This window comes from Mirounga leonina, unplaced genomic scaffold, assembly GCF_011800145.1.
Source record: "Mirounga leonina isolate KUSES-001 unplaced genomic scaffold, KU_Mleo_1.0 Mir_129, whole genome shotgun sequence".
Classification (NCBI taxonomy): Eukaryota; Metazoa; Chordata; class Mammalia; order Carnivora; family Phocidae; genus Mirounga; species Mirounga leonina.
The window spans coordinates 41488534-41498069 of NW_023270323.1; positions in this window are offsets into that span (position 1 = coordinate 41488534).

A 9536-nucleotide genomic window follows, 5' to 3' on the forward strand; every position below is an offset into this window, starting at 1 on the left:
GATGGGAGCCTCGAGTTAGATGCAAGATCCAAGTTAGACATATATATTTGGGGATCCTCAATATATACATGGTATTTGCTCCCAGGATTCTAATCTTTAAGTCTTCTTTCAGTTTATTCTTTCTCAGGCCTTGGTGCCCACTTTCTCCAATTCAGGATATGCAGGAACTTCTGAATCTCTGGCAAACCACCCACAGAACATGGAGTATGAGGAACATCATCTCTAGATTTCTCTCTACCTAATGGTGCCACCATTACTATGTTTTCTACCATGGCTGTTCCGTGTTGGTAAGGGCCTTCCTAAAAGGTGGCCTCTTTCCAGAGCCCCCGACTGAAAGGAAGCTTTGCTTTCAGCCTCCACCTCAACCTACCTGGAAGGTTTCAACTGATGTAGTTTAATGGGCTAGGATTCTGGGTCCTTTTTCAGATTTATATTCTACCACATTCAGGTCCTTAAGCTGAAATAACATTCCCTTCCTCCTCCCTCAAGCCTAACTGTTTCTTCTATAATGACTGTTTTTGTTTTTGTTTTGTTTTTGTTTTTAAGAGAGAGAGAGAGAGATTGGAGGGGCAGAGGGAGGAGGCAGAGAGATCGACGCAGGGCTTGATCTCACAACCCTGAGATCATGACCTGAACTGAAATCAAGAGTTGGACACTTAACTAACTGAGCCAACCTGGTACCCCTCAATGACTTTTTTTTTTTAAAACAGCTTTTATTTATTTTATTTATTTTTAATGATTTTTATTTATTTATTTGACAGAGAGAGCACAAGCAGGGGGAGCGGCAGGCAGAGGGAGAGGGAGAAACAGGCTCCCCACTGAGCAGAGAGCCTGACGACATGGGGCTCAATCCCAGGACCCTGGGATCACAACCTGAGCCAAAGGCAGATGCTTAACTGACTGAGCCACCCAGGTGCCCCTAAAACAGCTTTTTTGATATGTAAGTTGGATACCATAACCTTCATCCATTGGGGTGTACAATTCAATGAGTTTTAGTAAATATGCAAAGTTGTGCAACCATCACCACAACTGAATTGTAGAACATTTCCATCATCCCCTAAACAACCTTTGTGCTCATTTGTAGTCATTCCTTGTTCCCTCCTCTGAGGGCCTAGGTAACACTAATCTATTTTTGGCACTTTTTTGGCCTTTTCTAGACATTTCATATAAATGAAATCATACAACATGTGTTTTTTTTGTGTCTGGCTCCTTTTATTGAGCATAATGTTTTTGAATTTCATCCAAGTTGTATCATATATTATCATTTCATTCCTTTTTTATTGCTGAATTTCCTTCCATTGTATGGATATACCACATTTTGTTTATCCATTCGTTCATTGATGGTCATTTGGATTGATTTTGGCTATTACGAATAGCTGCAGAAATAACATTTGTATTCACCAACCTCACTCAGATGTTGAAGGAATTACTTAATTTTTTAAATTGAGGGTTAGGGGTGCCTGGGAGGCTCAGTCGTTAAGCGTCTGCCTTCAGCTCAGGTCATGATCCCAGGGTCCTGGGATCAAGCCCCATATCAGGCTCCCTGCTCAGCGGGAAGCCTGCTTCTCACTCTCCCACTCCCCCTGCTGTGTTCCCTCTCTCGCTGTGTCTCTCTCTGTCAAATAAAGAAGTAAATAAATCTTAAAAAAAAATAAATTGAGGGTTAAGATGGTGTAATTTGGGGTGATTTTTCCTTTATTTTCCAAATTTTCAGAAATTTGGTTACACTGTGTGCATAGTTTTTAAAAGTAGATTTCATTCATTTGACTTAAGATGTATCATGAAATAGGTTCAACCATACACAAAGGCAGAAGAAGTATAATAAAAAACACTCATGTACCTATCACAGCCCAAGAAATATCTCTCTGTCCAGGAGATAACTGCTATCATGAACTTGTATTTACTTTCTCATTCATGTATACTTACTTTACTAACACATATACATTCTTACAGAATACACAGTATTTTTGCATGATTTTAGACTCAATATACACTTTATGTAAACTAATGGTACCTTATATTTTTCTTAGTACTTTAGTACTAACCATTTTCATTTTCCAGTAGCCATATATTCTTGTACAGTTCTCCCTGTACACACATGCAAGAGTTTCTCTAGGGGTATATACCTATAGGAGAAATTTCCGGGTCACATGGTACACATATCTTCAAATTAACTAGATATTCCCAACTATTCTCTAAAATGGTTGTATCATTTTACTTCCAAGAAATCAGTTTGTAAAAAATTCTGCAGTTCATGTTTACAATATATGAAATAACCAAATACTGCAAGAGAATAAAGTGACAAGAAATGGAAGCTAAAACAGTGTAGTAAAGTAACCCAAATCTGTCATTTATAACTTCTTTCTTTTAAGTGTATGCAACAGAGATGAAACAGTATTTCTGGGCGCCTGGGTGGCTCAGTTGGTTAAGCGACTGCCTTCGGCTCAGGTCATGATCCTGGAGTCCCGGGATGGAGTCCCGCATCGGGCTCCCTGCTCGGCAGGGAGTCTGCTTCTCCCTCTGACCCTCTTCCCTCTCATTCTCTCTGTCTCAAATAAATAAATAAAATCTTTAAAAAAAAAGAAACAGTATTTCTCTACTCTCAACTTAACTCTCCCTCTCCTTTCCTTCCAAGGTAAATTCAACTCTCAGATCTCCCATGAAAAGCATGAGTGTGATATATTATTTATAAACATTAAAATCCCTGAATTCTTCCTACAAGGGTGAATTATGTTAAGGTAGAGTTCCTTTTTTTTTTTTTTTAAGATTTAATTTATTTATTTGAGAGAGAGTGTGTGCACGGGAGGTGGGGAGGGGCAGAGGGTGAGGGAGGGGCAGAGGGAGAGGGAAAAGCAGACTCTCCACTGAGCCTGGAGTCCATTGTGAGGGGGGTGCTCGATCCCAGATGCCCGGATCACACCCTGAGCTGAAGGCAGATGCTTAACCAACTGAACCACTGAGGTGCCCCTAAAGTGGAGTTCCTTAATAATCTACTATTTTATTGACTTTCTCTTCCTTAAATATTGCCGTAGGTTTCTTCTCTACCAGCCTGAACTTTACCATTTTATTTTCACTCACAACCATGGAGTATTAAAGAGCTGAAACTCTGTTTCATATACAAATACAGATACAATATAGAGATATAGATATCAAGTAAGTTCTCTCAGTGAAGAACTATGATAAAGTTGTAAGAAAACAATAAATTTGGTATAAGAAATTTTAGTCCCAGTTGTTTGATAAGTTAGATGCATCTAACTTTATTTTTATTTTATTTATTTTTTTAAAAGATTTTTATTTATTTATTGAGAGAGAGAGAGAGCATGAGAGGGAGGAGGGTCAGAGAGAGAAGCAGACCCCCTGCTGAGCAGGGAGCCGGATGCGGGACTCTATCCTGGGACTCCAGGATCATGACCTGAGTTGAAGGCAGTTGCTTAACCAACTGAACCACCCAGGTGCCCCAGATGTGTCTAACTTTAAACAAATCTAACACTGCACATGTAAATTAGGATTAAAAGGAATATGAGCAAACTTTGGAAAGTAAGTATTCCTTTTGAAATATTTTTATCTTATGATTCCTTTCAAAAACTTTCCCCTATATACGCTTAACATGGAATCAAATGTAGTTGCTACTAAACTGTAGGCACTATATATCTTCCTTGGCAGCTTGGAGGCACATCAAGGATGATGCCTTTCAGGTATAGAGAAGGGGGTGGGGTTGGTAGGGGTGGAGAGTGGGAGGAGAGAGAGAGCATTCAAAATATAAGCTTAAGAAGGGGCACCTGGGTGGCTCAGATGGTTAGGCATCTGCCTTTGGCTCAGGTCATGATCCCAGGACCCTGGGATCGGACCCTGGGATTGAGCCTCACGTTGGGCTCCTTGCTCATCAGGGAGCCTGCTTCTCCCTCTGCCTGCCGCTCCCCCTGCTTGTGATCTCTCTGCCAAATAAATAAATACAATCTTTAAAAGAATATAAGCTCATGAAAGGAGAAAAGGAGAGAGAGCAAGAAAAAGAGACAAACCGAGAAATAGACTCTTAGTTATAGAGAACAAACTGATGGTCACCAGAGGGGTGGTGGATGGGAGGATGGGGGAAATAGGTGATGAGGATTATAGAGTACACACACTTACCATGATGAGCACAGAGTAATATATGGAAGTGCTGAATCACTATATTGTACACCTGAAACTAATATAACACTGTATGTTAACTATACTGGAACTAAAATAAAAAACTCAATAAAAAAATGAAAACAAAATGTAAGCTCGTGAAAGTTTGTAAACGTACTTTTTTTGGTTCTTGTCAGCAAGCCACTTTAATGCATTTGTCTTGCCTCCTGGCCCCCTGGTTCTTTCTGAAGCTGCCTTACTTTCTCCTGTGCATTTCTTTTTCCATCAGTCCTATTGTAAGAGGACTGGATTTACAATATGCGAAGTATTGCCTTCTTTTGTCTTTCCTTTCACTCTATGGCCCCATCCCTAAAGAAAATGCACTCTTTCATCTCACAGATTCTTCCTGCCATTCCAGGTGGACAATTATAGAGCATGGATTGCAAATTCGGATTGCAAATTCAAATTGCAAATTCAAATTCCTGTAGGAGCCAGAGTGGGGAAGATGGGGCAGAGATCATGGAGAACTGGAGGGATGCCCTGTCGAAGGAGGCAGCAGCTGTCAAATTTCAGTTGACTCTTACTGTGGAAAAATGGGATCCCAACATTGCCAGGTCTTTTGATTTTTCGGAAGACCTGGAAATCCAGGTTTTGTGTTGGAATTCTCCCACTGTTTAATGTTGGCAACTAACTCAATAAAGACAACAGCAACAGACCTTTTGCAGAATTGATGATGCAGAATTGAGAAAATGAGTAGAGAGGTACGAGGTCTGGGTGGTGAAATAAAATACAAAAGACCTAGTAGGTGAGGTAAGATGATCTAGCTAACAAAGAACTGGGGGAGAAAGAGGGTAAGAGGAAAAGAGGTGCCAGAGTTGGGCAATCCAGATGTGGAGAGGTAGGTGGGTTGTGAGTTTGGGGCTCCGAGACACTCTAAAAATGAGAACTCTTCTCAGGGTGGAGGTGGGTGAGGAAAGAGCATGATTAATGTGGGTGAATATGGATCAGAATGGGATTCCTTTTAATGTTCTTCAGAGAAATTAGATAAATATTGGAATTCTTTTTAAAGTTCTTTTTGGGGCACCTGGGTGGCTCAGTCGGTTAAGCGTCTGCCTTTGGCTCAGGTCATGATCTCAGGGTCCTGGGATTGAGTCCCGCATCAGGCTCCCCGCTGAGCAGGGAGCCTGCTTCTCCCTCTCCTCCCTGCTTGTGCTCTCTCTCGCTATCTCTGTCTCTCTCTCTCTCGCAAATAAATAAAAAATAAAATCTTTAAAAAAAAATAAAGTTCTTTTTGGATGCAGGATTGGCCTTTTAAAATGTGACTCCAGGGGCGCCTGGGTGGCTCAGTCGTTAAGCGTCTGCCTTTGGCTCAGGTCATGGTCTTGGGGTCCTGGGATCGAGCCCCGGGTCGGGCTCTCTGCTCGGCGGGAAGCCTGCTTCTCCCTCTCCCACTCTCCCTGCTTGTGTTCCCTCTCTCGCTGTGTCTCTCTCTGTCAAAAAAATAAAATCTTTAAAAATAAAAAATAAAAAAATAAAATAAAATGTGACTCCATATGGAGACCAGATCACTTGGAGCCCTAGGGATGAGTAGGAATAAGATTCTTGCAGACAATAGAAAACAAGTTTGAATAATTTAAGAAAACAGATTGATTGGAAGGACATTGGGTACATCAAAGAATTGTAGGAGAACTGGCAAAGTGGGCTCAGAAAGTGAGCAGGAACTAAGGGGACGAGGCCATCTGGAACACAGCTGGATCACACCACCGGAACAGTCTGCTTATCTTGTCGCTACAGGACATTCACTGTTTTCAGCCCTTAACTCTGCTCTCACTGCTGTCACTCCACCGGATGCTGCCCCCAGCACCAGAATTAACGCTGTAATATCCCATTCTTGCTTCTTTGTATCAAGACTCCACGTCATGTGTAGGGAGTTTCTAGATGGTTGACATTAGGTCACACGCCTATTCCCTAGCTGTGAGGAATCTGGGAGAACAGGTATTGGTTCTTTTTGGCCTCCTTGGTGGGAGGCAGAAACTGCCCCCTGCCCAAACTCATGGTTTGGGCAATGATGGTTCCCAAATAGGAAGTCTATTTGTATCACCAAACATGGCAGCCAGACATGTACTATAGAACCTCATTAGAGGTAGTACCTTGTGTGAAGGATGATTAGGAGATGGCCATTGTATCAGTCAGAGTACGATTCATTATGCTGCAGTGACAAATGACTACAAAATCTCAGTGGTTTACAGCAACAAAAGTTTATCCCTCACTCATGTCTATTGCAGATTGTCCGTATTGTCTTCACTTTTGGACCCAGCTGATGAAGCTTCTCTACCTGGAGCACTGCTGATCTCACAGCTGCAGGGGTGGGGCATGAGGAGAGCATAGCAAGCTACACTCTGACTCTTAAAGCTTATACTTGGCAGTGACAAACATAATTCTGCTCACATGTTATGGGCCAAAACAAATCATATGTCCAAACCGGATATGTGATATGATCCCAAGGAGGGGCAATTACTATCTTTGAAAAAGGATAAGGTGTAACCCTGCCATTATCAGGGAGGAGGGAAAGGTGTGTTAGGTAGTGGGAATGAGCAAATTAGAGGCAAGAAATAGAATGATGTTTGGGCAGTAAATAACATGCTATTAATGATGTATAAGGCTCAAGGCAGGAGAAAGTAAGCAGTAGTAACAGAGGGGAATAGACAATACCCTTGTCTTCAGGATAAAGAGCTTGATCCTTATTCTGCAGGCAATTAAACACCCTTGTGGGTATTTAAACCAGAAGATGACATGGCTAGATTTATGCTTTAGACAGATTGCTCTGTGTGAAGGATGATTTGAGAGAGATCTGTTAGGAGGCTATTGCATTTGTTCAGGTGAAGAGTGATGACAGCCTGAACCTGAGAAGCTAATGGGGTGAGGACATGGAGACAGATAGAGAAGAGGCAGAGTGGCTGGCTGTGTTGATTGATCAGATGTGAAGGGTAAGAGAAAAGAGGGAGAGAGGATGCTCTAAAGTGTCCAGCCTGGGCAATTCAATGTCTTTAACCTACCTACCAAATAATAAAGCTGAGCGTCCAGCACCACCAAAGCATCTTGCAATTTAGAATCTTCTCTTTCCCTCGATGTATACATAGTGTCCAAGGCTAAAAGCGCCTAAGAAAATCAGAATGGCTACATATCACCATCAAATCCTAGTGTAAAAAGATGGAAGTCAGATAGGAATGTTCTTCCTCAAGTGACTACTTGATCTGTTTTTTTTCCATTTATCTTCCTTTTTATCTTCCTATCTTGCTTCTTATCCAATCCTTTATGGTGCAGTGTTGCTAGAGTGAGAAGGGTACTCACTTTCACACACGACTGATGAAAGTGTAAATTCCAGCAAGCTTTTTTTTTTTTTTTCCCAGCAAGCTTTTTGGAAAACAATTAGGCAGTATGTTCCAAGAACTTAACTATGTTCAGACTTTGGCCAGATAATTCTACATCTATAATCGAACATAAGAAAATAATTATCAATGGACAAAGATTTATGTACACAAGTGTTTATTCCAGCAATATTTATGATTGTAAAATAACTGGAAACAACCTCAATGTAAAAATTGGGATATTGTTAGGACACATCTATGTTTTCATTAATAATATTTTCAAAAGATTTTAAATGAAATGGAAGAATGCTGATATCATAATGTTAAGAAAAAACAAGATATAAAAGGAAATACCTTTTATAATATCAAGTTGTTTTATAAGAGCAGAGAAAAACTGGAAGAAATTACATCAGAGAGTTGTGGTATTGTGGATGACTTTCATTTTCTTTATTTTCTTTTCATTGTCCCCCAGTTTTTGGAAAGTTGTGATTTCTTTTATAATCAGAAGAAAAGCCACTTTCCCAACCCTACCCTACCTGCACTTCTTAGATCAGCTCTGAGCTGATAAGGCAAGGTCAGTGACAATGTGAAATAGTTAAAAGACAGGGAAGTTAACTCAACTCTTGGGACAAATTACTAGAAAAGAGGGTGCAGCACCAAGCTGAGCTGCACTCACCTACCCATAGGAGTTTAGCAATTAGTTAGTAGCTGATTAATGCTGTATTAGTTACCTGTCAGAATTACAGAGAAGAGCTGGGCTTTTCAATTTGCCCGTTAGAGGTTAGGACTGGAAGCTAGAAGATACCAAGCCACCAGGGGGGCTCAACTAATAGAGATGGCCTCTCACCTTCTGCCTCTTCCTCCACCCTTCAACCAGAACAGCTCTGTCATCTGAGCGTCTCCCCACCTTGCAGGCCAGGACCAAAGCTTAACTCCTCCCATTCAATTCCTGGCTCTGAATAATCATCGGGGAGAGAGCAAGCATGGCCTGGGAAACATGTCACTCTCTAATTATGGTTAATAAGTCCCTTAAAAATTGGTCACCAGCCAAAAAACATTAGAGGGGGAGGGAGAAAGAATCTACCAGCGCCCTCAATTACATCAACGATTTGCTAGGCAGTTGGTACAGTTTACCTGGTTATACCATCCATGGAAAGAGTAGAAAGAAGGAGACAGATTCAGGGAATATTTAGGAGGCAGGATAATCAGGGCTTTGTGGTTGATTATACGGGCAGAGTGAAGGGGAGGGCGCAATCACGAATGACTGGAGACTGTTTGGGGTCAGAGGGACTAAATAGTGTCACTGGCAGGTGTGGCAGGACCAGGACTGAGAAGGTGGCCTGTGGATTTGGTTTGGTGATGTTAACCAAGGAGGTGGAGGAGATGGCTCCCTTGATCTGGATATTGGTTACTTACAGGGAAAATAAATGTATTAATGATGATGGGAGACAATTTTCTTATTATCAGAGAAGTAGTACAAATACGGAAAGGGGAACACTAGAACAAACTGTGGAATTGGATTGGATGTATAGGTAATGTTGTGAACTCATAGTTGTTTTACTGTGTAGATAGATATAGATATAGATATAGATGTTGGGTAGGCATAGAACTTTTCCTGGCTCTTTCTGGCAAGAGGCCTGAAACCAGTGGTGCTCTTATAACAAAGAGCAACTTAGCACCCAGGTCTTGGTTTCTAAACACCTTACTTAAAGGAACCAGGGTTCATTGGATAAGTTGCCAATTCCAGGACTGTTCCAAGGAAAACACAAGTTAAGTCTGAAACATCTGCTTGCTCCAGAAAATAAAGAAGCTCTCAAAAAATATTGGGAGCATGTTGGGGTCCCAGGGTGGCTTAGTCGGTTAAGCGTCTGCCTTCGGCTCAGGTCATGATCCCAGGGTCCTGGGATGGAGCCCCGCATCAGGCTCCCTGCTGGGCGGGAAGCCTGCTTCTCCCTCTCCCACTCCCCCTGGTTCTGTTCCCTCTCTCGCTGTGTCTCTCTCTCTGTCAAATAAATAAATAAATAAATAAATAAATAAATAAATAAATAAATAAATAAATAA